The 27,764-nt window shown below is 45.0% G+C and overlaps 1 protein-coding gene across 15 annotated transcripts in view; it reads right to left on the bottom strand.

Moving 5' to 3' along the window:
- PTPRT (protein tyrosine phosphatase receptor type T) overlaps window positions 1-27,764 on the bottom strand; it is a 449,634-nt gene that overhangs the window by 421,113 nt on the left and 757 nt on the right. The window lies entirely within an intron of this gene.

The following is a 27,764-nucleotide window of genomic DNA, read 5'->3' as shown; positions in this document are numbered from 1 at the left end:
AACCGCGTTAGGCAGCGATTACAGTCCTGGGGATTGTGAGCAGGATTCAGCATAGCTCTCCTGGCTGCGAAGTGGGTGGCGATGAGCACTTTGGTGCTAAATAGTACAAGCACACAACACTTGCCATGGTGAGTAAACTGAGACTGAGAGCAGGCTGCTGAAATCCCATTATTAAAGGCAGAACCCCCCAACCCTGCTGCCACCGAAGTTATTACATGCCTACAATGGTTCAACTGGAGACCTCCCCCGTTCAAAGCCTTCAGCAGCAGCCTTTCAGCTGCTGTCACCAATACAGCGATATTTCACCAAGGGATCAGCTCTGAGAACTCCCGATAAGGATTTTCAGGATGCTGGCCTGGAAGGAAGGCTACACAGCCTAGAAACAGCTGAGGATCAGCTGTGCAGTTCAGGCATTTGTTCTGACCTAATTATTTCTAAATGAGCCCAGAGGGGCTTGGGTTGCTCTGTTCCCACCCCCTCCAGCTATTGCTGTGTTTTCGAACCCAATGATGTCCGTACACTTCTCAAAGTAGCAGTAACAGATAAAGTGAGGGGTGGGAGACGGCTAATTCCTTTAGATGCTCTGAGAAATTCATTAGCAGTGATTTCAACCTACAAACCCCTGACTGCCAGAGACCTGAGGTCCGTGCACACCAGGAACCACCCGGGAGATGTCCCCCGGCACCGAGGCAGTCAGAAGTGCGTGGTTGGACATCCACCAGTGGGTGGAAGTCCTGAACTGATGCTGATGAGCAGACAGATCCCAGTGTACCCTCGCTCATTTAAGGAACAAAGCTCATTCTTAATATTTAAATTACCTTCCTTGTTCTTACTCTAAAAATAGTTAGTGCTAATGCTTGCCTTTTATCTGGTGGTATACCACTCCCTGAAGACACCAGGTTAGGTCTCCCGGCTTTCAGGCTTGGCATCTTTTTTCTTTTTTAAATCCAAGTCTCCAACCTTCACCAAAGCCACTGTTCAAGAAGCCATAAAAAGCAATGAACTTACTTACACCCTTTGTTTCCCATTACTGCTTGTAAAAGCAGCTCGTTACCCAACTGGCTGGTCCTGCTGCATGGCCTGATCCTGCCCAGCAGGGCCATGGCAAGGTAACACACCGGGGACCTCCTTGCTCTCAAAGGTATCGAGAGGCAATAGAGGTTTCTTTATAACCATCATAACAGGCTTTACACCGGCTAAGTTTTATGTTGGTTGTGTTTGGGGAGAGGGGGAAGCAGATGGTGGTTATATCCCAACTTTATCTGGGAGGTAAAGAAGGAAAAAAATCATTTTAAAGTCCGAGCAGGTTCAGTGAATGGTGCAAGGAGTTAATCATGTTTCAACATGACTGGAAACTTCTGTCACTGCAGTCAAGGAAGAAAATAGAGAGGAACATGAAAGAAAAGGCATTTCTGGATCCGAGGCATACAGAAAAGTGAGGCTTTTAATGCTTTCACTGCACAGGCAGATCCCAACCCCTGCAGGTGGGGGAGCAGAGGCAGCGTGTGGCTTTAGAACCCAGAAACGCCCCGTGTATGCACACAGGAGAGAAGCAGGGAAAGAATTACACAAATTAGCTTTATGTACAGGATTAAAAGCAGAAATCACGTCTTAAAGAAAATACACACAGAGGACTTTTTTTTGTTAATATGTTTTTAAAGGGCAAATTAAATGACCTGAGCAGCCATGGAGTTGTCAGCTGGCATCAATCCCAGGTAAAAATAATTGAACAGCTGATGGAGAGCTCAATTAATGAAGAGTTAAAGCACCAACATAACTCATCCACAAACCCACACTGACTGAAATAACAGGCCTTGGCAGATTAATGCGATCTCTTCCATAAGAAAAACATTAAATACCAATAAGGATAAGAGTTGGCAAAAATTCTCCCCGTTTTCACAAGGTGTGCGCATGGCGTGGTTCCACATCTCACCCCGTCAGCCAGCCTAAACATTTTCTCGGTGCAGTCTACAACAGCGTAAGTAAAAGCAACCAGAGACAAACACAGAAATTGAAGGGCAGCTCCTCTTCCCTCAGTGTCTGCTGATACGGAGCTGAACTGGCAAGTCCCAGGCACAGAGATATGCAGGTTAATTGGCTAGGAAAAGCCATTCAAGTGTATGCACATGGAAACAGGCATGGGATAGAGGAGAAATACAAGGAAGCAATAGAGAAAGCAAGCTAATCCTGGGCAAAAAGAGCAGGAAAGGTGAGTACTTGCCAGGGAAAGAAAACACATCAACATTTTGATACATAGGAGGTGGTTTTAAAAGAAGTATGCCTGCTTTCCCCCAGGTGTCTTTCCTGCAACACAGCACTTGGGCATCACAGCTTGAGGAGAGGCCTCGTGGCAGCCTGCAGCCTCCTCATGGGGAGCGGAGGGGCAGGCACCGAGCTCTGCTCCTGGGGACAGCGACAGGACCCGAGGGAACGGCATGGAGCTGGGACAGGGCAGGGTCAGGGACAGGTTCTGCACCCAGAGGTGGTCGGGCACTGGGACAGGGTCCCCAGGGCAGTGGTCACAGAACCAAGGGGTGTTTGGACACCGCTCTCAGACACGCGGTCTGATTTTGGAGTGGTCCCGTGCAGAGCCAGGGGCTGGACTCAACAGTCCTTGTGGGTCTCTTCCACCTCAGGTGGTTCTGTGATTCCCATCGCTGCTCTGCAGTGCCTGCCCTTCCTCGAGCACCGAGCTCTCCAGCAGCAGGGGGGGCACACACAGGGGGCTCAGGGACCCCCCAGCAGCACAGGGAACGCAGAGGGGGCTCAGGGCCCTTGGGGCAGGGAGAGCAGCTCTGTTCCCCTCCATCACCCCCAGCACCCGCCAGCCTTTAGGGCTTGGTTATGAGTCATTTCTCCCACAAAAATAATAGAAATATTCCCAATCTCATATAAAATCTGCAGTAAACTCCATGGCATCTCTTTTATTTCCAAATGAATTTGCCTTATTAAAAAGGTAATGAGCTATTAATTAACTTTGCACTCATACAAAGCTGTTTAATTCTCAATCCAATTAACAGCAATCTGCTGAAGGATTCTAATGATTATTTTAAATTTGCTAAGAGAAACATCTCTGAGCCTTTCATAATAAGATATTTATAGAATGGCTTGGGCTGGATCTTGCTTGCATTTTAATTCAATAACATTTTTATTATACTTCAACATCTCTGTACAACATTATCTTTGACAAGGTATCATTTAGATGCAAAGCAAAGTTGTGCAATTAAAATTGCTTATTCAGAAGCAGTTTGGGGAGGATGAGTTTGTTTTTAGCTCACCCAATCACTTCACCTTTAGCACAGAGGGCTCCGAGTCCAGTCTCCGTGCAGATTTCTGTGCAGAAGCCCCCCACAGCCTTCAGGCGGGTGCTTGCTTTGCGGAGGGGCAGCAACAGGCCAGTGACCACCTCCGCTAAATGCTACAAAATCCCCCAGTCTGCACACACAAATCTACACAGCTGCCCACTGGGGCTTAAATTCCAATAATGAAAATAGTGCTCACCTTGCCAGGTCTTTAAGGCTAAGCATGGGCTGGTCACAAAAAATTCTGTGCCCATGGGACTCTCTCTGTAGGTATTTTTCCCTTTAATACACCACCAGAACACACCTGCATGCAGTACACACACCCACAGCCACCACCTCAATTCCCTTTTCAGCTTTTCTCAGAGCCTCACACAAATCCCCAAACCTGGCATTTCAAAAGCTGTCACTGTCCACTGCTGCAAAGCCATCTTCAGATCCAGCTGTGCCTTTTGATTATCACTAACGTTATACGCTTCTCCACAACGAAGATTTTATTCAGCTCAAAAAAAGGCACTCAAAGACGAAACACCACCTCAAAAAAAAATATCCATCATAGCTACACGTACAATTATTAATAATTGTTTGCCTGCCTGCAATGAAAGCTAGCGGAAAAGCTGCAGATTGATATTCAATTCCAAGCAATTCTGCGGTGCACCACATCACCTGGGCCCCAGACACCCAGCTTCAACCACACAGCCACAGCAGGAAATACAGGCAGTAAGCCTGTAACCGAACTTCACAGACATCAACCCAAACCACACACAAGACCATCTAGGTTAGCTTAGTAAAACTCAGACCAGTAGGTGTACATCCAGTGGCACAATAAAACCAGAACGCTGATCAGTGCTGCAAGTCAGTGGGACGAGATGCCAGGAAGGGGCACTGAGAAGTGCCACAGAAGGCAGGGCTTTACTGGATTTTACAGTTCTACAACACTGGTGACATCTGTACAGTATCAGCATCTGGATCATCCCAACACAGGGCATTGCTGCTGCTGACTACAAGCAGGCCCTTCAGACCCTTACCTATTTCTATGATTTGGGATTTCCCCACTTGACTCCCTGGGAGCAGGATCATACATAACCACCATCCCCGTGCTGCTGGTACCTGGGCAGGGAGCTGAGGCTACCAAAGGGCATGCCAGCTAGGCTGCGAACAGAACAAGTGCAACAAATGAAGCTTGCTGGCACATCAGTGAATCCCGGTTAAATTCAGTTCTGTAGCTCTGTCTTGGCAAGAGGCGTGGTACAACGCAAGTGTCAGGCAAGCACGCTGAATTTTCTATGTTTGACATATTTTAGTAGCTCCCAAAGCAGCTGAGTTTGCTTGCTAAAGCTTTTGAGACACTCACAAAGGCAAAACAAGCCAGATGCTTTGTGCTGTGCTAGGTCCTCCCGCACTTCCAAAGTCCTCACGTGGCAGCGTGCAGGACAACAGCACCGTGCGGAGCAAGGACCCTTCATCTTCCTGACTGATGGCAAACATCTCTGGGTTTTATTTTCTCCCTTACACGATTCATCCTGTAGGGCTCCAGCGTTCGTCTGCATGCTTCACAGCCTCCTGTGTCAGAGGGCTTGCGTGCTGCTGCTTGATGATTTACTGTTTGCCTTTGATAGAGGCTGAGGGCATTTCACTTTATTTTATTATCTAATGTGTGTACACAGAGCGTATTTTAACTGCTGCATCCATACTCCCTATTTTACAAATCAATGCTGTGCCTTTGCCTGTATCAGAAGAACCACCTGAAATTATCGACCTGCTCATATTTCTTTCTCTGCTGATCATGTCATCGGCAGCACAGTTAAGTTCCCCTTGGCACAGACTGTGTTCACATTATGCGTGTTTCCATGGTCAGTATAGAGACAACTGCTAGTAACTTGCCCCAAAGTACTAAAAGCCAAACTTCCCAAATACTTTGTGTACAACCCCTGTACACATCGACATCATCCACCTTAACAGGGCCTCTGCCCATTTCCTAGGGACAGCCCTCCCCAGGCTCACAGAGCACACAAGGGGCTCTACCCCAGACAGGGCAGCCCCAGAAAGAATTAAATAACCAGGTGGCAAATTTCAGGATCTGAAAGGCCATACAGGAAGACAAACGAGAGCCACTAACACATCTTGTTTAACCCAAGGCAACCTGAATTTTAAAGCTGCCCCTGCTGAACTGCTCAGCTAATTTCAAGGGATTGAAAGCAATCCTCTCAGCTTCTGTGAAAATGGCTTCTACAAGTTATTCCAAACTTATCCAGAATTCTGTTCTAGAAGTTCTTACACTACTGCATCGTTTCCACCACAGGTACTAAATGGGTTCCAGGTATGAGTGCTCATCACAGGGCATCTGCGCTCTTACACAGCCCCTCTGTGAGAGGATAAAAGCACCCTGCCCCACCATGCAGCCAAATTTGTACACCGATTTTCAGATTTCAGGCACAGAAAATGCTTCTCTCTTTAAAAGAGCGTAGTTTAAATACATCCCTTTTACTTTGTTTGTATTTGTCTGTGCCCTAGCAGCACAAAGGTGCTGGAAATACTCAGTGCCTTCCAGAACTCGGCGTGGTTGTGTGGATTTCATAGATGCAGAAGCTGCTGTGAGGTAGCTTCACAGGAGAGCGGGTGAGCACCTCCTGACCAGGGCTGTGCAGATGTGTTTTCCAGAAGCCTCACAAGTGCACTGGATTGCCTGTGCACAGGAATGCTACTTGCACAGCACCTTTACCACCCATTTAATGCATCCAAGAAACTCCAGGTAATACACTTCTTACACGATATGCACGATCAAAGGGTCTTGCAGCCCAGTCACTGAGCTGACCAGTCTGCAGATCAACTGGAAATAGGCAGATTATACCTAAGCCACCAGAGACGAGATTTAAGATTTCCAGATGAAATTGGACACATTGAGAGAATAAGAATTAAGGCGGTCTCAAAAGCAGAGCCTCAGAGGAAGGGCTGTACGCAGACCAATCTTCAGAAGGGACCATTCAGTAAACAAACATTTCTTGCTTTGTATGAAAAAAGTTTAACACTTCCTGCTATACCCAAGTTCACTCCCACTGAAACTAAGCAGGCTGATCAAAAAAGACAAGATAGATCTACATTGTGCTGTTATTTAGATATCATTTGCTCCAATATAGTCAGGTTTAGGCTGTGATCTCAATTTTAAGCTAAGCCTACAATATAAACTTTACACATGCATTTTTCCTCTTTTTAAACCACACATATTAATTACTTGATATACTACACAGTACAGCGTAATGTGTTTTAGGTTAATATACCTTATTTATATGAACACCAGAAAACAGCACCAAAATAAACGTTAGCGGGTAAGGTTTTGGCGCAGCAGAGAAAAATTTACTCCATTTGAGACATGGTCAAATTTAAATGCCATAATTTTACAGTCAACATCTTCAGTCACCTCAAGGTAAGGCTTACAAAAATTGATAGCATTAGAACTAATTCACTTTACTGAAACAGATGTGCCAGGAGATCTGGGGAGGGTTTTGGAAAAGGGTGAGCCAGCTGCAAACGCTGCACAAAGTTTGGAGCAAGGACTATCAGAAATGACAAATCCAACTGAAAGAACCAAATGCAAACAGGCAGACACTACTACTGCTTCAGCCTGAAGTTTTCTGGGAAGGTCCGCAGAAGCAGCGTAATTTTTAAAGGAAATTTTGATTGAAAATCAGGCACAAAGTTCACAAAAGCACGGGATCGTTACAAATTAAATAATTACTGATGCACGAAATACAACATGGCTGTATCAGGTAAACAAAGCAGTAAAACAAAGTCTGTTGCAGCCCAGACACCTTGCAGCTGGAACTGAGAACTCCTTTCTAGCACAAAACGCTGTCACTTGTGAAACGAACAATCTGTTCTCCAAACAAAGGAAAGCCCAAGGTCCAATCTGTGCAGCTTCAGCTTCTCCATGCTGAAAGACAATTCAAAGCCATCTCGGCAGCAGCTTGAATTCACATGGTTAAAACCTCAGGATACCATCTGCAGTCCTACATTTACATCTAACATTAAATCGTGCTCCTGGCAAGCTTCATGCTCTGCCTACAAAGCCTCAGTCTTCCTCCAGCAGCAGCTCCTGCACCACTCAACATCCACACGTTAACCCTTACAAGAAAAAGGGAGGCTGCTCTTGAAAGTTCAAAGGAAAATACATCAAAATTAAAGATGCATCACGATACTTGATGTCACTGCATCAAAATTACAGATGCTTCACAGTGCTTGATGTCCCAGGTTTTACAGCAGATGTCAAGACACCAACTACACAAAAGCTCCCCAGATAAAAAAAATCATCATCAGTTTTCCCTACAACTTTTTTTTTTTTTTTGCTTGCAGCACAGGGTAGACACGGAGAAACAAATGCCACCTTCGCTTTTTAGTGCCGTCCCAGCTGCTCTCCTTCCAGGGCCCAAGCAGCAGCGTGATGCTGCCCGCTGCAGCTCTGGTGTGGAGCAGGGGACTGAAGCTCTCGTGTCTGAGCCCGGGATGACTGCAGGCAGGGGAAACCACATGCAGTGCTGAGAGCTTGTTGCCTTCCTGACTACCGCTGAAGAGACCACACAATCGTGAGAAATCACTCATCTCTATCAATATATCCATCTACTGCTAACCGTATCTACTGACTAAGGTAATTCTTTTAATCTTAGTCCTTAAAATGCATAATTTGCATGCAGAACAGCTTGTTATAAGTCTTTGCACAAGCAAGAACAACTACAAAGTCACTTTGTACAACTTTCAAAGTTCAGAGCTCCAAAAGAGACAGAAATCTGCCTACTTGCAGCACAGGATCCCAATATTCAGGACGGAGATGCCTCCCCAGAGCTCCCCACAGCTCATATATAGATATCTATGTCAATTTGGATCGGTCCCTCCAGTGGGTAACTGATATTCTATAGCATATTTTAAGGGTAGTCAAACACCTTAAGGCCTCAATAGGTATTTTAACAGATCGAAAGAAACAAGTGAGTAAAGGCATTTCGATGTTTGCCATCATTTACAGTTTAGAAGCTTTTGGGACACGTACATTTAATCAGAGTTGGTTAGGATTATGGCTGAGTGATTATTTATTGACATGTGCACAGAGGGATGAAAACAGAATGGGGTAATTGGTTCCTTGCCACAGGAGCTGGCAGTAGTTATTGACCATTTTTTATATCTGGACATCATCCCAAATATGATGCAGTACATTCCAGATGAAGATTTACATTAGGAAAAGTGAAAGCACACGCATAGCTTTCTTTACATATGATTCATCCTTTTAATACCAGGCCAAGCAACTCCCAAAAACACACACAGTCAGGGCCTCCATCTGCATATGTTACAGAGCACTTACACATACACATTTTGAGCAATCCAAGCAGAAAAACAAGTTGGCATTTAAAAAGTGGTATTGCAATGCAGTGAATTCAAAAGCACAGTTAGACACATTTCAGGCACTTGGTACGAAGCAGTAATCACAACCTTTCTCTCACAGCCCAATATTGAAACGCAGGAAGAGCAAATGTTTGCTTTTTCTGAGAAAGGCAATATTCCAACAGATGAAGAGTGTAAGAACCAAATATTGACAGGATGTGAGGACTCGCAATCAAAGCGGTGTAGGACCTCTGTCCTCACTAGGACTTGAGCTAAGCGCCTTCACCTCCTGAAAGCGCTCGGTCTATCAGCAGAACTGCTGGTAATAATCCTGTCTAAGGTCTGCAAACAGAGATATCAGGCTCACAAGAGAAGATCACATGAAGAAAGATGGCTTAAAGATCGCCAGGACTCATCTGTTTCAACAAAGCTGGAAGTCAGGTTGGAGCTGACCCACAACCATTTAAGCCACAGGAGATTTTCCACATATTCTGAAGGGCTTATGAAGCAAACCCTCAAAGGCAGCTGCTCAGTTGTTAATATGCAAGCCTTTAAATAAACCCAGAGAACACCTTTGTATCTCCTTTATGCGACTGAAGAGGTATAAAATATCCAGAATTCAGCTGTTCATCTCCAAGAAGCAAAACAAAATTGATCAGAAATACTGTGTTGTTTTTTGTTTTTTTTTTTTTTCAATCTAATAATTAATCTACCAACTCTACCCCAAGCCTCCTCTTAAGCAAACTTTCTCCCCTTCCTGGAAACTGCCAAGCACAAAAAGACACTTTGGCCCACATACTTAAATTGCAATTTTTTCAGACATTTTATAGCACTATAATTTACCTTTAATAATTAATGGCAAAGGAATTCATAACAAAATCACAGCATTTTCTTATGGGGTCGCTAATCCAGCTTCCAGCTTCATTAGAAGAACTCTCTCAAGACCTTCCTGTCTTCTGCATTGGACTAAGCGCACAAATGTAAACACACCACTCTCTTTAACCTTTATAGTTAAATATAATGAAGACAGAAAATCCTGGAGTGTTAGAAAGTCAAGATAGAAGAGAGCATAAGATCATTCTGAGGCAGTAAGAAAAAATTTGCAGGAGGCCCCCATGGCTTTGTGAGAGCAGGGTTATTCCCAGCAGGGATCACTAATTTGTGTGGAGCGTTTTAGTGCACATAATACCCCTCAACTCCAAGAGAAACACAAGAGCATTATTTGATGCAGTCTCTGATTTAGGATGGAATTTACAGTTGTTTTTTTTTTGTGTGTGTGTTTTGTTTAAAAAAAAAAAAAAAAAAAAGTTGTTTGTTTGTTTTTTTCCCCAAAGCCAGCACAAAAGCACTTACTACCAAATTCAGCCTGCGCGTATCTACAATTAAGCACAAACACTAAGAAAGAGACAAAGGTGCTGAGAAACAGAAGTCAGCTATATAGGCAAGGTTTTATTTACATGCAGAATAGTGCTATATAAGCTAACAGTTTAGAAGCTGACATGAACTCCTCTGCTTTAATACCTGCAAGTTAAAAATCAATAGATTTTAATTGCTCAGCGGAAAATAACGTTTTGCTCTGCACTGAAGCAAAAAGTTTTCATGTTCTCTAAAGAAAACTCCCAACAAGTATTTATTTGCTATTGATTAAGATTTTTCTCGTCAGTAAAGTGAGATCAATTTCAACCTTGTATCAACTTTCAAGTATACAAAATTAAATAATACTCCAAGAATATATTGGAAAAAATACAACTTTCTTAGTCTTCCCCTCAACACACAATAGATCTCTAGTTTATCAACTATATATTCACCATTGTTACACATCTAAGAGAATATGGTTCTGTCCAAGAGTCCCTGGGCAGCTGTTAAGATTCTTCAGAGAAGACAAGAAACAAAAGGATGCACTTCTTTTAACAGTTGTGGTGGTTTTTTAAATAGATTTAGTTAGTTTCAGTGGTAGGAAGTTAAAACAGGGACATTAAACAAGGTAATGCATCTCTGGATTCCCAATTAAAAAGACAGAAGAAAGCCTCTTAAGGAGTTTTACAACTATAACTCTGAAACACCAACTTACAGGACAAATTATAGCTCTTTAATTACCTGATATCACAGGTCCTTTTCAGCATTTAGTTTTCAAGACCAGTGCTACAACATGATTTCAACATCCAGTGGTTGAGGTTGCATTTAACAGGTGGCTGCACAGCTGCTGTCCCAGACAGGATTTTTATGGCCCCAGGCCCCTCCAAGGACAGGACACCATGAGCGGGACTGCACCCACCGGACAGGGCGGGTAGGAGCATCTCTGCCAGATCTGCCCTCCTGTTGGGCATCCATCTACACAAGGCTGGAGACTGCTGCTGCAGGTACAGGAGTGAGCTGATAATTGGGGAGCATGAATGAGCCCAGGTGAGGATGCTCAGGGATGGTCAGGGGCTGGAGCACTCGCCCGAAGCATACAGGCTGAGGGAACTGGGCTTGTTTGAAATAACTCAGCATACCAGAATCACAGAAAAAGCCAAAATGTAAGTTACCTGTTCTCATCTATCTGACCCAAAACTTTGCATTTTCCTCTCATTTTTACCTTACTCCTCACTTTTACAACATTGTTTTCCTTCTGTCTCCTTCCCTTTACCAACCATCAGATCTAAGGAACCCTGAAGCAGCTTTACAACGGAAATCAATCTCAGGCCATTTATCAGCATGATTGACATCTGCCTCCCACCCAAGAAGTACTCAAAACAGGTACAAAAACAGTACAGCTTTTTAACATGCATTCAGCAGACAGACTTACTCAGCACTACCTTTTTCCTTCCTATCCTCCACTGAGGAAAGGAGCTTTCTTTCAAGTCTGTAAAAATCGCTTCTTGCAGCATAAATCTTTGCAGAGAGGTCTCTAAACCATCTGTGGAACAGCAACTCACCAAACAGACTAGGGATAGCCTAAGTCCTCATCTTTCTCCACCAGCACAGCTGCAACAGGTCCTATAGTGAGCCATACAAATCAGAGTACAGCCTGGGATACTCTGAGAAAGAGGCATGGGACTTCTTTTAAATAGCAAAAAAAAAAGCAAACAAACAAAAAAACACTTGAATAGTGCCTCAGCTCAGCAGGGCCCATTTTCCTCCTCATGACTCCTTCCCTCTCCTTCTCCTGAGCTTCTCAAGTCTCCCTACAATTCACAACTGGTATTCCTTTACAGCTGTCCTTCCCTTTTACCACTCTTAAAGGAGATTAACAGCCAATATCATTGCTAATTTGTGACAACATTGCACAGACATTTGCAAGTTTTCTTACATAGAAGGAAACTTGCTGGGCCTATAGCTCAAACTAAAGAGTTCACTCCACCTGTAAGTCGAACCCAAAGGCCTGCAGCTAGGCCAGGCCGCCAAGCTCCACATTTTGCCCTCATCAGCCCCCTGGCCACACTCAACACCCATCCAGCAGCCTTACCAGGCTTACCTGGGTGAGCCTGCAGGAGGTCAGTACTATAAAAGCGAAGTTTAAGGCACAAGGTCTGCTACCCTGCACGACAGCCCTTCATTAATAGGCTACCTGCTCCCCAGGACATGGGCCACAGGGAAAGAACAAACAGGAACACTTTAATAGACTCTTATGCTGGCCATGACAGAGGACTTGTTCCTCTCTCTGCCCAGAGAGGCAAGTTACCCAGTACGGCCAATAATGATGTAGAGCTCTCCAGTTTTGAGTAGAAGACAGATATCCATCCATCATCTGGACAGACTCCGTGGCCCAGTGACGGCCATTACATTGCGAGCACTTCAGTCAGTACTGACTAAAGCCTCTCTATAAGCCGGAGAAAAGCCTGTACAACCTCTGCTATTGGCTGGGCCAGACAAAAATGATCATAAACCAGGAGATCATTCAGACTGGAAGATTACTCAACTATTCAGACTTTTGTAGGCTTGTGCATGTAACATGGAGGTCATAATCCCCTACACCTTCCCTCACAAAAGCAGCGGGAGCTCACAGCAGGCAGAGGCCTGCCCTGCCCAGGGGAGCTTTGCCTCACTCTGCTTAATGCATGAATTTAAATACTATTCAGCGTGTTTCCCAGACTACTTGTTGTGTACATGCTACTGAAAGCAAGCAGTCAAAAACGTCATTTTACAAAACATTACATTTAATAAGATTGGCCCAAGTAGGCAGAACAGCAGTACTGTCAGTCCCATAGCAGGAGCTGGAAGTCCCGATAGAGCTGCACGTGAACACACAGAAGCAAACAGCCACAAAAACAGCTAAGGACACAATGGACTTGGGCAGACAACCCGTATCTGCATTACAAACAAGGAATCTACTTCCACAAAGTTCTGTAGCCATCTAAACCCAGCAATGAAAGAGCCCACCCTTTTTTCTTACAAGGGCTGTAACAATTTTTTTTACATGTGAAAAAAATACAAAAATAAACTTAAGTATAGTACTGGCAGAAAAATTCTCCTACAGTCTTGAAGGTATCAAATAAGCAGCCATCACTTTGTAGCAGCACTCTCAATAAAAGAATTTAGTGAAGTTAAACCACAAACAGCCCTAAGTCATTTAACTGACCATAAAAGAGAATTGATTTTTTTCTGACTTACAGAATTCAAAGCACACCCCAAGTTTATTTCTACAAAGCCAATCCACCTGGACAGCAGGGATGCCTCCAGATTTTAAGGAGCTTCAAGTACTAGGAACCTTCACAGGTCTCCAAAAGAACCAAGTCATTCAAGACATCTTAGAAAAGTTGTAGCTTCTAAAAGAAACCATTCTACAAGTTAGAAGTGTCAGTATTTCACCAACAAATCTCTCCCTTTCTCGTTGAATGAATATACAAGTAATATGTTTTTCCTCAAATGAAAATATAATAGCAGCTGACAGACTGATTATTACCTTTCCATACCTAGTGGACAGGACTGAGACAGTAAATCAGGATGAGCTAACATAAAATACCAACTTACTCAAAGCCAAATATTTGATGAAGCACACACAAATTGAAATATAATCAGACAAGAACCACCTGGGAAATCCTGCCCTATGTATCAATCATCTCCAAATAAAATCCTTCATATGTTTAAAACAAAATATGTAAGTCAGCTAAGTAATACATTAGGACTCCAGTAGCATACACATTGAACCACAGCATGTATGTGCTATGCATTAAGTACAGAGATGGAATATACTGGTGCAAGACCAGCAGAGAGCCATAAATATGATTAAAGGGTTGGAGCACCTGCCATACAAGGAGAGGCAGAGAGAGCTGGGATAGCTTAGCCTGGAGGTAAGAAGGCTCAAGAAGTACCATATCAATCCTTATAAATACCCAACGTGAAGGACTAAAGATGAGTGAACCAGACTTCCCACACTAACACATGTGGAGACGGTCAAACAGTGAAAGAAGTTGCCCTTGTCCATAGAAGTTCATGGGTGATGACCCTATTTTGAGCAGAGGAAGCGGACAAGGCCATCTCCAGAGGTCCCATCTCACCTTAGCCCAACTGCAATTCAATCCTAAAGTCAATGCCATTTAACAGAACACTTGGACAGCTCTCTACATGTATCTTAACTGTAGATCAATAGAAGTAATATTTTAGACCATTTTTAAATGTATAGTGAGCATGTGATAAAGCTAAGAGGAGCTACTTGGTAATTTGTTGGGAAAATTGAGGTCCAGAAGCCCTATTAGCTGCTACTTTTACTCCGGAAGGAAAACAATGTACTCGAATAACACTGTGCTACACCACTCAAACTTATTTTATGACAAAATAACAAACAATGACCTTGGTCCATTGTAAGTTCCCCCAATGCCCAAAAGAAATGCATTAACTGCATTAACCTTTTCTCTGAAACATCTTTCAGAAAAGAATACTTGTTAACTATGTGAAAAATTGTCGCCCTGCCTCAATGCTTCCCTTACCTGCCACTGAGCACCCTCCAAAAAGGCAAGTTCCAGAACCCAGTTATGGAGGAGCCATCCCCAGACACTGATCTTGATTCTGCAAGGTAACTTCGTGCTCCGTTGCTCATTGAGGTGCCAGTCCAAAAAGCCTCCCTAAAGCTGCTCGTAAGGTCAGTCTGAGCAGCTGCACAGAGGAAAGGAGCACGAGCAGACACATGGTCACGCACTCGGGTCAGAGGCTCACTTCCAAGACTTTGCTTTTGCCTGAAGGAACACAACCGTCTTCAGGAGGAGAAAGGCATCCACATCCTCTGAAAGGCATCCACGTCCTCTAGCGAGTCTCTTTCATTTCTGCTGTTAAAAAGGCTGCGTACAGTTCCTAACACAAAAGAATTCCCCGAAGATTATTACAGCCTCCTCCTGCACACAGCTCCAGTTAAACCATGATTTATCTCACCTGCCTTGCACACAGGGCTCTACAATGAAAGCAGAGCTGCATCCAAACCTTGACTTCTATGCTTTAGCTACAAAAGGCAACCAGGACAGAGGAGCTTAAGATACCAAGCTGTCATACACATTCTGGAGAATACGGGCCTCAGCCTACCATTTCCAACAGGTGCTTTTTTGGGGACCACCAACAGTTTCATCAGGCACACCATTTTCTGGAGGGCTTCTCTCCACTGGGAGGTGCTACACACCGCTCACTGTGCTCCGATAAAGCTCCTGCCAGGTAAGAGTGGCGACTCTGATTTCATTCAACACCTGTTCATGGGCATCAGGCAAGATCTCAGCAAGCCTCCTAGGGAGCGGAGCATTCACCAACACTGGGAGAGACAAAGAGCCAGCCTGAGAACATGCTGCACTCACTGCTTTTCATTAAGAGACCTTGAAGCATTTCAAAGATGCTAATTAAGCTCCCCCAGGCCCCCATGAGACGGAAAAGAAATGTGCCATTTACAGTAGATCTGAGACAGGGAAATATTAAGTCACCCAGGGATACAAAACAAGATGGGGACAGAGCTGAGAACAGAAGACCTGGGCTTCCAGATGCCAAATCCCTGATCAAAGCCTTACAAAATATTCACCTAGTCCCAGCCTCCCCTGGCATCACACAATGTGGAAATCCCTGTGAGCATATGAGCACTGTGAAGGGAGCACGCTTCTCAACAGCATGATTTTGGTTCAACATTTAAAAGGCTTCTTTGCCAGCAAGAAAACCTCTAGTTAGCTTTAAGGACAAGGTTTCATTTTCACCTGTGAGATTACAAAATACATGCACTGAGTCAGAGCTCTTTGGTTCTCCCAGAAAACCAGGGGCAGAGAAGGCTGCAATACACTTAATTCCAAAAGGTTAATTAACAGCAAGGTATCACAGGAGACTGGTGGAGGGGAAGGCCTTGATTCATGTTCGTCTTAAAATACATTTTAAATCCTTTCCCTCTGTAATTACACATATATTACACAGTGTTCTTGCACTCGAATTTGCCTCACCATAAAGTGAGGGTGTAAACATTTTCTCTTCCTCAATCTCTCTGGAACAAAAATTATCTGAAGAGAGGTATCCTGGGGAACAGTACACAATACAACAAATAATTCATCTGTATTTACTTCTTTTTTAAATACATTGAAATTGAAAGAAGGGAGCAGAGTCAATGCCAAGTTGTACAAACCTAACAGTTTGAACATACAATTCCTGCCCTCACCACCTCGTGCTATTGCATTGCTGTGCCCTATGGGCACATACTATCAGTAAACTGCAGTTCAACTTTCCAGGCCCGTCCTGTCCTGAGATCCCATAAAAAAGAGCAGGTGTCAATTACAAAGCAACTGCCTTCCCTTCCTTTGCAAATTAAACAATTGAAACTAAATCCAATTAAACTAAACCCACAGCAGCAGAAGTGCATTAATCCCACCAGCTTCTCCCAGCCTGGCAGTGATCAGCCCCAACTCCTCCAGGTCTTCGCCACGCTCTCCCTACAGACGTCCTAGCAGGCAGGGGCACTCAGGGCTGGCCAGGATGCACACTGTAAGCTGAAGCCTTGAAAAAACAAACCTGTGAGCAGACAGCGCAGCCCTCCACCACCAGAAGACCCACCATGCTAGGCCTTCCCTTCCTGAACCAGCAGCGTGGCACAGGGCCACCACAGCAGAGGCTTCCACCTATCAAATGTATGACACTGAAGTTTTAAGACTGGATTCTTTAAGAAAAATCCTGTCCTAGGTAAAGCTCTTTTACAACTGTTTGAATCAGTGAATTTTTCTTACCTTCTTACTCTTCTTAGCAGAGAGCTGTTGCAGGGAAGAGGAGAATTTAAAGAGGATTTCTAATAAATCCATTCACCTTTACGGCCTCAGAATAGGCACTAGTCTGCATATTTATTAGGCACATGTTGTGAGCACACAGGCACACACCTGCTGCCACAGCACAATAAGTTTCTAGAACATAACTTAGCAGCACCCAGGGGCATTACAGGACGCACGCTGGACACAGAAGGAACAAATGGCCACTAGATATGGCTTGTGAAGAGAGCAGAATAAGGGTAATGAATTGAAAGCCTGAGGGCGTATAAAGACAGAAAAAGTTTGTCAAAATCTATAGGTTCAACTGCACAATAAATAGAGAAAAATAAAAAGGAGTAGAACTGAAGCTAGTTTTCTGAAGACACGAATTCCCTGAAGTTGACTGATAAACAGCAGTATTTCTCACCTCCTTTTTTCTTTAATGGGATTCAAATAATCAATTCACTTTAATTGCAACAGCACTATTTTCCCCACCCAAGCGAACAAAGCACAGGATGACCTTAATTGCATATAACAGGCTGTTTATGATTAAACAAGTAAAAAATGATTGCACCACAAAGCATCATGTAATAAATACAGTTATAGACAAACAGTCCTACGGCATCAAACCACAATTCATTCCTGTCCAGCTGGCTGCTTGCGGGTCAAGCCTAAGCCTCGCTACCACCCTGCACAGCCCTCCTCCAGCACCCTACAAAGCAGTTGTTTGCACAGCTCACTGGGCAAGTATCCAAACTTCTGCTCCTACATCTACCTTATAGGTTCTGGGGTGATACTGTACAGGAAAAGGGGAGCAGGCTGTTGTGCAGACCAGCTCACAATTGAAAAGCATCAGAAAAAAGCCTCACTCATGCAGTCCCAGAAGAGAAGCCCCCAAATTACTGTCCACCTCTAGTGAGGGGTTTCTCCATCTCAAAGCAAGACTAAACAGTATTAATGAAAACAGGATTTTTTATTTTATATATATATATATATTTATTTTTTTTTTAATTAAGCTTTCTGAAGGGTATTAATTGCTCTAGCAGAAAGGTCATCCACAAAACCCTGCATCAACCCTTTTGTAGTTCTGACATTAAAGAAAAAAATTACCTGGTCACATACTCTTTTCTGCCATAGGACCTTTTGATGTTCTGTGCAGAAGATGGATGGTACTTACTGAATGAGCAGCTATTCAATATTTTTATTCTTATTGTTAGCTGCGTGGCCCCATGCATTATTTACTACACACTATGCAAACTGATCTCTGCAGAGATAACTATCAATTTCCTCTTGAATTTCTCTACAGTTACAGAATTCCTATTCCCTCACAAATACTCAACACTCAGCCCTATAGCACGATCTCCTACCGGCTCCCTGCCTTAGTGATTTGGGGATTAAGGGAAGATTCCCGCTAATTCCATATTCCTCATTTGAAGCCCCCAGGGCTTTTCAGCATCCTCAACCTGCATCATTCCCACATAAAGGAAACAGCACTGCTGATTTCAGCTGCAACTATCTTATGTCTTCTTAAGCCCTTCAGATACTAAAGCCTGTGTCGAAAATCAGCCCCCATTGGGATGACAGCCAGCAGCCACCTACAAAAACTGGGCTTTGAACAATTCACCCAGAATCATTTGGGAACTGAGTTCCCAGAAGTCATGATCCTTACCCAAAGTCCAGTGCTGTCAGAAACTTATTGACCTCAGCAGGTCAATCAGATGAATTGGAAACGGTTGAGAAGCATTGGTGTTAACATCACTTACACTTCTTACATGCTTAATATGACATGCTCCTTTTCCTTAGGACAGCTCCTCCACCTTTCCCTCTTCAATAGCTTTATAAGTTAGACATCTGGAGAAAAAAGCCTGCAGTGGATTAATCAATTTTTTTTTTTTCTCAAGGAGTGCATTACTTTTTCTCCACAGAAGACAGTCAATTATTTTGTCCTGTCTCAATTAAAACGACTCAGGCAACAGGGTTTCCACCATCTCCTTTGGGATACAATTCTACAGCCGCATGGATCTGTGAAAAGATTTTCCTAATGCTCAAAGTAAATTATGCTCTTGTTTCAATCTTATTCTATTACCCTAGGTGCACATTAAATAATTCCTCCTCCTTCCCTCTGAGGTGCTCTCCCTTTCACAGCTCAGTTCTCAGTTGCAGGTCCAGAAGCTAAATGCATTTAGACATTGTACAAGTTTGCTCAAAAGGGAAGAAACTGCTGGTCACTTCTAGGTCCTCTCAATGCTTTGTCACTCTCAGGAATAAGATTAACGCCAGGGAATATTCCAGGCAGGAAAGGAAAAATCCCAAGCATTTAGTGAAGGCAGAATATTTCACTTGCTGCGCATGCAGTTCAAAAAGCGTACTCCCTTCTAAAACAAGTCTTGCTCACCCACAAATATACCATCACCCATCAGTCCTCTCAAATCCTCAGCAGCACTCCCAGATTTTTCCCATCCAACTCAAAATAGCTTTGTATACATTTATGCCAGATCTATACTGCGATTTTGCAAAATCGCAACTTCCCAAGGTTGGGGCTAAATTTCTGCCTGTGGTTAACTTCAACCTGGTATTAATCCTCGACTCCTTGCAGATTTTAAGTTTACCATGACTAAGAAAAGCTTACAAAGGAACCACTTCTGAGTCTTTCCTGACCTTTAATGAAGATTATATTCAAAGTCTGATCCTGACAGGAAATCTTCCCACCACCCCCTATCCTACGCCTACCATGGTAGGGGTGCGCTGCTACACACCAAATTGCCCAAGCGCTCATCGGCTCTCTCCAGAGATGTTAAATGTTAACCAGAATCACACCAGGCCAGCAGGATGGGCTCCGACCTTGCATCACCTCTTGGCAGCACCCATTTCACATGCTTCAGGTCCCAAACACCTGCAAGGCACCCTGAAGCCAGTAACCACGGGGAAGATATGAAGGGACACAGAGAAACTGAGCCCTGTCACTGTGTTTATTTAACATGGTTGTCGATAAAAGATCAGGAGGATCTTCTTAGGGGGTGAAGGAAAAGGATTTATTTTCTTACCACAGGAGCTAGAGCACTTACATAGATACAGGCATAGGAACCACTGGAACGAAGAAAAAGTCTCTTAAACAAGCAAACAGGGAGGGATTTAATGTGGCTAGCTGCTGAGTGGCCTTCAGCCACCACCAGGACTCGGCTCCAAAGCATTACTTTTCAAACGTTTTCAGAAATAACTTAGTATTATTGCTAGATGAGCATCAAAGCGCAGGATTAACACGGATGTCCGATGCAGCTATACTCAGTGTGTTCATTCTTTAAACACACAAAGAAATGTAAATAAGCACATTAGAGAGCAAAGCTTGCCCATGTGCCAGAAGTTTTTATTATTAAAACGATGAGAAGTAGAGACTACTTTAAAAGGGTTACTTTTGCTCTGCAAGTTCATCTAAGGACAATTAATTATACTTTCTTATTTTTGCAGGCTCTGGCCTTGGCAGTCTCCAGGGTTATCCCTGTGCCAACAGAGACAGCATTTGTTTATTTCCAAGCTTTCCGCTCCTCTGATTATTGCTACCACGTGCTGATATCTGGTAGTATATAAACCATCTCCCGTTTTAAAATCATATAAATCTATATATACTGGTTCTCTAGGAGACCCTATTTATATGAAAGGCAATTTAATCGGGAAGCTGGAACATCGCTGCGACCATTATTTTCACAGCAAAAAATCCTTTAAAAAGTATACATGAGGCTTCCTACAAGACTTAGGAAGGCTGTTACTTTGCACTAGATGATACAGACTGTCCCCCACACATGCTGGAATGTTTGAACCTCCAGAACAGCAGAACTGCTCATTTCAGTGCAGCTTTTTTCCTTCAAATCAATTTTCAAAAACCGTCAGGGTTTGGTTGGTTTGGTTGTTGGTGGGTTTTCGGAAGGAAATGGCAGCAAGGAACAAGCAGCTGCCTTCACCCTGCTGATGGGAGCGATGCCTCCCAGAAGCTCACCTCAGTTTGACTGCTGCTGGCACCGAGCTACCCAGACAGCTGCTGGGGTACAGGCAGCAGCAGGTAAATGTTTTAGAAAACAAACGTCAGCCTTTGCCTTTTGCGTACTTATCTTTTCTCGTTACTGAAATAAGCAGCGTGCAACCCTACCACGGACACAGGAAGATCTCTGAAGTATCATTGGAAGAGGAGTAACACCAGGGCAAGCTTGTTCCTGACGTGTTTCAGGCTCTTAAGATGTCAGTGAGTGGCACGTGTAACAATGAAATTCACACTTTCCTAAGCAAACGTGGAATTGGTTGTTAGTAAATTAACGATATTTGCATCGGCAAATATTTTTGGTTTGTGAAGAGAAGCTCAACCAGTTTGATAAAACACCAGAGCGCAGCTGAGGAAGGACAACAAAAGGCAGGCACTGCAGCCCATGTTTTGGCCTAAGGGCCAATATTCACAGCAACAAGCTCTCTGGAGGTATTTTAGCTGACAAACTCACTGCCATCACCAGTCTTCTCCTTTCCATGACAGACACACTGTGGACCTACAAACATCAGGAACAGCAGCCAGCCTCTGAGCTGTAGCTCCTGCCTGCTCCCCCAGCTCCCAGACCATCAGGCTCCCCCTTACCTTTCCCTCTTCTTTCCATGCTTTGTCCCTTCCTCTTCCCACGGCCATAGCCCCACCACACACCACTTCCATCACCTTCCCCTGCCCCAAACATGTCAACATCTCAGCTGCCATCCTTGCTGCTCCCGTTTCTTCTGTTCTTTTATGACTTAGAGATGAAAGCCTTCTGCAGGGTACAAAAACGAAGCATTTGTGCCTCTGAAGCATTTAACACAGGTGGCTCTTCAGCTATTTCTGAGTTGTTACACAATAAAGCAACCAAATTAGGTTTAAAACAATGAAGAGAAGGAAAAAAGGACTGTCTGTTACAGATGCTCACTGGGGGTACAAGCTGACAGCCACCTATCAAGGTGCCACCAGGCTTCTCAGCATCCAAAGCACACAGGTCTTCCTGCCAGCCAGAAAGGCAGGCACACACCCCTCCTGGAAACTGAGCAAGTCGCACAGACAGCATCGGGAATAAGCTCAGCCAGGTTTACACAGGTGCTTGCTTAGTTTTCTGGAACAAAAACTTCATTTTTGAAGATAGAACTTCCATCCACAAATTTGAAAAAAATACCAAGACACGGCATGTTTCCACAAGAAACACCTGACTGTGGTGGTAACACTTCGGTTTCATCACCAGCTGCTTCTATTCGGGCATTTAATTTACACCTAGAAATACTGAATGAGATTTAGGCTGCTGGCACCAAAGCGGGGACACGCTGACAGAGAATCCCTGTTCTGGAGAGGTGGACCATCAAGTACAGCACCTTCCACAGCACCTTCCCATCTTGCTAACAGACGCACTCTTCTGCTTACCCCGCAAGTACTGCTGCAATTCCACTAAATGTTCCTAGAGAGCCCCAGCTACAGCAGGCACAATCCATTGATTCCCTTCCTCCCCCCAGCTTTCAACCCTTCTTCTACTGGGTAGTGACAGCCCCGTGCTCTTTCACCAGACATTTGTTCCATCAGTCGTCATCATTGCCTGTACTTGCCTATTCAGGCCTTTCTTTCCATTTGCAAAGCTGCTGCCTCGTTCCCCAGGGAGCTGAGCTTTGAGTTGGTACTCAGGGAATGAAGGTGCACAGCCACGGATCCCTCCAGGAGCAGGGCTGGATTCAGCAAGTCACCAAAAACACGTCTCAAGAAGAACAGACCCAGTACAGCGCAAAGGCCTGCTCCTGCTCAAGCTGGTAATAGCATTTCCCTCCCATTTGAGGAGGGGTGATGCCCACATAAGAGATGAAGGCTGGTTTAGGTGGCAGTGCTGCTCTGCACAGTGCCACAGAGGACGAGATGAGCAGAACTTGGCTGTCGCTTGCCTAGCACAGAGCTGTACGGGCACAGTCACCAACTCGCAGCCCAGGGCTGCTTCCCTGCAATCCAAAGTCATCCCTTGGGATCAAAACCAAGATAATGAGGAGGCCATACATGAAAAAAGCCCATGGTAACCTCCACTGATTTTGTTATGTAGGATGCGGAGACGTTTCAGCTAACCACGAGCTGCGATACAGGACACTGAGCGCTTCCAGCACACCATAGGCGGCACAGCTGAATAAAGACGTTCATGTAACTGGAGGCTGCTCAGGCTGCAGCACTGCTTGGTGCCCACACAACATCATCAGCTGTCAAAATCCCACAGCCTTTCCGAGAGATCAACTCAAGATTCAGGAAACAAGAGCCAGATCCCACCCGCCCAGAGCTTACAAGCCGCTCGGGCAGGAGCTGCGCACTCCCAGCCACGGCAGTTTCCTGAGCCCACCTGAATTCCCACACCCAGAGTCCCTGAGGTCTGTCTGGAGAAAGGAGGAAATCCAGCGGCTGCCCTTGAAGCAACTGACAAGGGCTGGTTAACAGCAAACAAGAAAGCCAGAGGAGGCCAGGCACTACGCACGCTCTTCCTGGGGTTTCTTGTTGCCCCTTTGACTGGGGCTTGTTCACAGGTAGCTTACGCTCCCTGGAATTGTGTCATCTTTAATTAACTATGGCTCTAAGCAACACTTACAGTCATCATCTCCAGAGGTCCTTCTTTCCTGTAACTGGCTGACCGCGCTGTCTCTCCCGGAGCACGCCGTGCCCTGCCAGCCAGCCTGCACAGCATCCGGCATCTCCGGCCCACGGTGATGGATAGGAGGTATTTACCAGATATTAAAAAACAAGTGGGCCTGATTAAGTGATGTATAGCCTGATTAAGACATAGTAATCATCCCTCCTACCATGAAGATGTATGATCTTTAGGGCTTGCATGCAGTAACGAACACCAGAGGCAATCGCTCGCTATGTTAGCGGCGTGCAGAGGGCCAGGGCCAGGCGGTACGATGCCTGTACTGATGCCACCACTGAGCAAGTGACATCCAGGAGTAAGAGGCGACACAGGGCCAAGGGGGTCACAGGTCATAACATAAGGTTTAAAAAAAGCAAGTATCATCTAAATGAAGTGATATCCAAGCAGTGCTAGACAGCGAACAGGGAGCGCACCAGCAGCAGAAAAATAAGAGACCTGGGAAACGTCAGTGCCACCAGAGACAAGTGACTCCTGTCCAAATACCGTGGCTTAAATGAGGCAAATAATACTGCTCCATAAAATGTTCAGAAACGCCATAAAAGCCAAGTATACCGTTGTCTTCCCACAAACAGCACCGCAGAAGCAGGAAGCATCAATCCAGGAGCTGCTCTTGGTGGAAGCGGAGTGCTCCGGTACCCCGAGGAGCCCAGGCTACAGCCCCAGCGGGTCGGTAACAGCAGGCAGCCTCTGGGTGCTGCTGCTCTGTAAATCCTCCATGAGGACAGCCTCGTCCATCAACACACCTACAAGCACGTTTTTAAGCTTCAGCACATTGCAGCTGTGCATTACAAGACACGGGGGAAACATGCTGAAGCAGTTTCCGTAATAAATTAAGAAATCTCTTTAAAGGAGCTATGCTTTATACACAGATACACACACGGAGTGCTGCTCTTCACTCAAATACCGGGAGTTTTTATGAATGCCAGCTAAGCTTCAGGATTTCTACAGCGAAGCAGGGGAGTACTGGTATTCCTCTTGCTCACAGCAGCAAGCAAACCCACACACACCCCCACCACATTTTGGTAGCTGCATTTCAGACATCTCTGCTCTTTTTTAGGAGGCTTCTGTTAAGTCAGCCTCAGACTTGCTCACTGCCAAAATATTTGAACTCGGGTGCTAACGTTGCACACCTCTCCATTTTACGCTCAGCACTTCCCATTGAGGCAGGGAACAATGCCTGCCAATACGTATCAGTGTACCTCATTTATAAAATTATAATGGAAGTTACCAGCCGCATAACAACTATTATGATAAATAACAAGCTTGAAGAAAACCAACACAGACTCAGCGGCACAGGAATCCTACGCTGAACGCTGTTCACAAGGACTGTCAGTGCAATGCTGAACAGATCGGTATTTTTTTCTCCACTTAACTGGATTTTATATACAAGAGTAGTTGTTCCCGTAAGAAACAACCCTTGTTCCTATTTTTTTTTTGAGGTTCACAAAGCCTCAGACCTACATCTTTACCACTATACAGGTTTCCATGGTAACAGATGGTGGTGCCTTCTAAAAAAATACTATTATGTTCTAGAGAAAGTATCCCGAGTCGTTCCCTTAATATTGCTGAAAGCTGGAGCACGTGGGCCTGCACAGAGAGAATTAGAGACTCTGAAAAAGTACAATTAAACAAGGAAAGCAGAGCTGAGGGGCTTTCAGAAGGGTGGGTGATGAAGAAGAGCTCTGTTTGTAAGGGAATCGGGGAATCTGTTTTTAAGGAAACAGCCTCGCAAATGCCTTTGCGCTCTGTGACCTTTCGCAGCCGCTGCAGAAACAGGCCGTTTCACAACATCACCTTCTTAATAATAATTGTTAGAAAACAAATCAAGGCAGCCAGGAATGAAAAATAAAGTTGAATCGTAGTGCTAACAGTTCCCCAGAGGGAGCAAGAAGTGATTATTGAGTTAAATGGCTGCATTGTTAACAATTGCCACACACAGGAGCTTACTCAAAGATCCATTTTTCACTGCCAATTTACCAACAGCAAAAAATCCACGACCAAATGAACTCGTAGGAAATGAATTAATTCTCCTCAAAAAAAAATCATCTCCCCTCTTCCCCTGCCAACCTGTGCGTACCGCACTGACTGCCCCAGCCTGGCGAGGTGCAGCAGCCCGTGGGCGGCCAGCTGCACGCCCGGGCATCCCCGAGCTCTCCCACAGTGAAACAAGCAGTAGGAGAAGGAAAGAAAAATGAAATCAATGCTGACATCAGAAGAAAACCAAGCGTCCAAGCTGTCTGGTGCTCAGGTGAACAGTCCCAGCGTAAACCCACCGTCCTGCTTCCCCCCAACATCTTTCGCAGCTGGGAATGACTTGTGTCTGTTTCTCCACTCTCTGGCATGGAAAACACGGAGGAGACTGGAGCGAAGTGCCCAGCAACTGCAAGAATATTCCACATACTCCGTGAGAGAAATGCCACACACGTGCTGGCAGCAAACAGCATTTCCCCCAAGCCAAGTGCCTTTATTTCTGTGATCTTAAGGAATCAGCAATTACTAGAATGACCTGGTGCTACTTTTACTTATTCTAAGGAGCAGCTGAGGAATTACATCAGCACCTGACCCTAAAGCTAACAAGAAGTTCAGAATTAAAAGCATGCCTCTCATAAATACATACAGAGCCCGCGTGCGACTGAGAGCAATTGCTGGGGAAAAATTATAAATAGAGCACAAGCGACATTACATAAGGAAATAAATGTGAAGCAGCTCCCTCGGCATGAAACTAGATACTCCAAGCAAGAAGCCATCAGCAGGCTGCTGTAGGTTTGGAATATTTCTGGTTTCATCTGTCGTGGGCAAGACGAATAAGAAACTGCGCGAGCCAGGCAGGAATTTAATACGGGTTTGCCTCGACTCGTGGCTTTGCTACTTGTTAACCCAGCTGCCAGGTAAGAAAATAAATTTAGAGAACAGCCAACTTCTTGCACAATGCTTTTTTGGGATGTTCGACAAAAGGCTGCCGAACAAACGGATTAGGCTTTGGGAGAAAAAACAATCAGGAGAGTGGAAGCATCTGCACCCTAATCTTATGGAGACAGCACCACCCGATGGACGATGCGGGGACGCGCCCGTGGCTTCCCTGCTGGGGACCCGACAAACTTCGCCGAAATTTCGGAGACAAAGTGCATCTGAGCAGCTTTTTTTTTTTCTTTTAAAACCGCAAACTCTCGACTCTATGGACAGAGTAGGGGCTGCTACACTTCACGGCAGACTCACAGCCGAAGAGAAGTTTCATTTAGCTTCATTCACATGAGCAGCTCCTAAAGATTGAAATAAGCTGCCCCTGTTCTGAAAGGTAAAAAACGTGCACTGAAATAGGAGGCAGAAGGTGATGTTCACGATTAGGAAATCTCACGGTCACTATTGCTGCGGAACTGGCGATGGAGAACATTTTACAGCCTTCTGAAAACAGGGATTTGCCAGGTGTTTAATTTCACACGTGTTTAGCTCACATTGTATTAGTTTCCCTCAAATCATTTCTGCCCCTTAAAAAGTTTACCATTTTCACAGATCAGCCTTTTTCCCAAGCATCTGGCTAAGTGATTTATCAAAAGCCAAGGATCTAATCTGAACTGATATGGCAAGTGTCGGGAAGACAAAAACGCAGTTGGGAGAGGAAGAAGAATAGCTCCACGTATTGCTTACTCAGTGAAGAAGCTATTTAACTAGGTTAGACTCTCCAGCCTCCCTAATAAATCAGGGGACCCGTGCAGCTGCCCAGCAGCACACGCAGGGCTGTGGTTTCCCAACCCGTGCTGACCGATGCCAGCAGCGCCTCCGCTCAGCTGGGGGCTCCTGTGCCTGCTGGCCCCCCAGCACCAAACTTTTTCGGCCAGACCGCACTGGAGCTATTTGAAGGCATGCACAGAGCTGGTGTGTGCTCAGCACCTGCTGCCCTGCGCTCCAGCTCTGTTCCAAAGCAGCGAGATGAAGTCCCCGGGGCTCCCCGAGTCCTAACCGCGATCCAGCGCTGCTTGAGCCGAAGCGGGCTCCGGCGTGCTGCAGGCAGGGAAAGGAGCCTCGAGCACGGAGACTGCTCGCTACCAAGCAACATGGCACGAGCAGGGCTGATTTCCATCGCATATACAGGCAGAAAAGGTTTTTGACCAAAACTTAGAAAGCTAAATACAGCCAGTCGCGTCCTGCACCTCCAACTAGTTTCGAACAGAACGAAAAACCAGGGCGAGAAATCCGTGTTACGAGAACCGAGGGAAGCCCCAAACCAGGCGGATCGCTGCTTTTCCCCACGAAACGGCACGGGG

Source organism: Anas platyrhynchos, chromosome 21 (genome assembly GCF_047663525.1).
Source record: "Anas platyrhynchos isolate ZD024472 breed Pekin duck chromosome 21, IASCAAS_PekinDuck_T2T, whole genome shotgun sequence".
NCBI lineage: Eukaryota > Metazoa > Chordata > Aves > Anseriformes > Anatidae > Anas > Anas platyrhynchos.
Note: the sequence above shows the minus strand (reverse complement) of the source record. Positions and strands in the feature narration are given on the sequence as shown.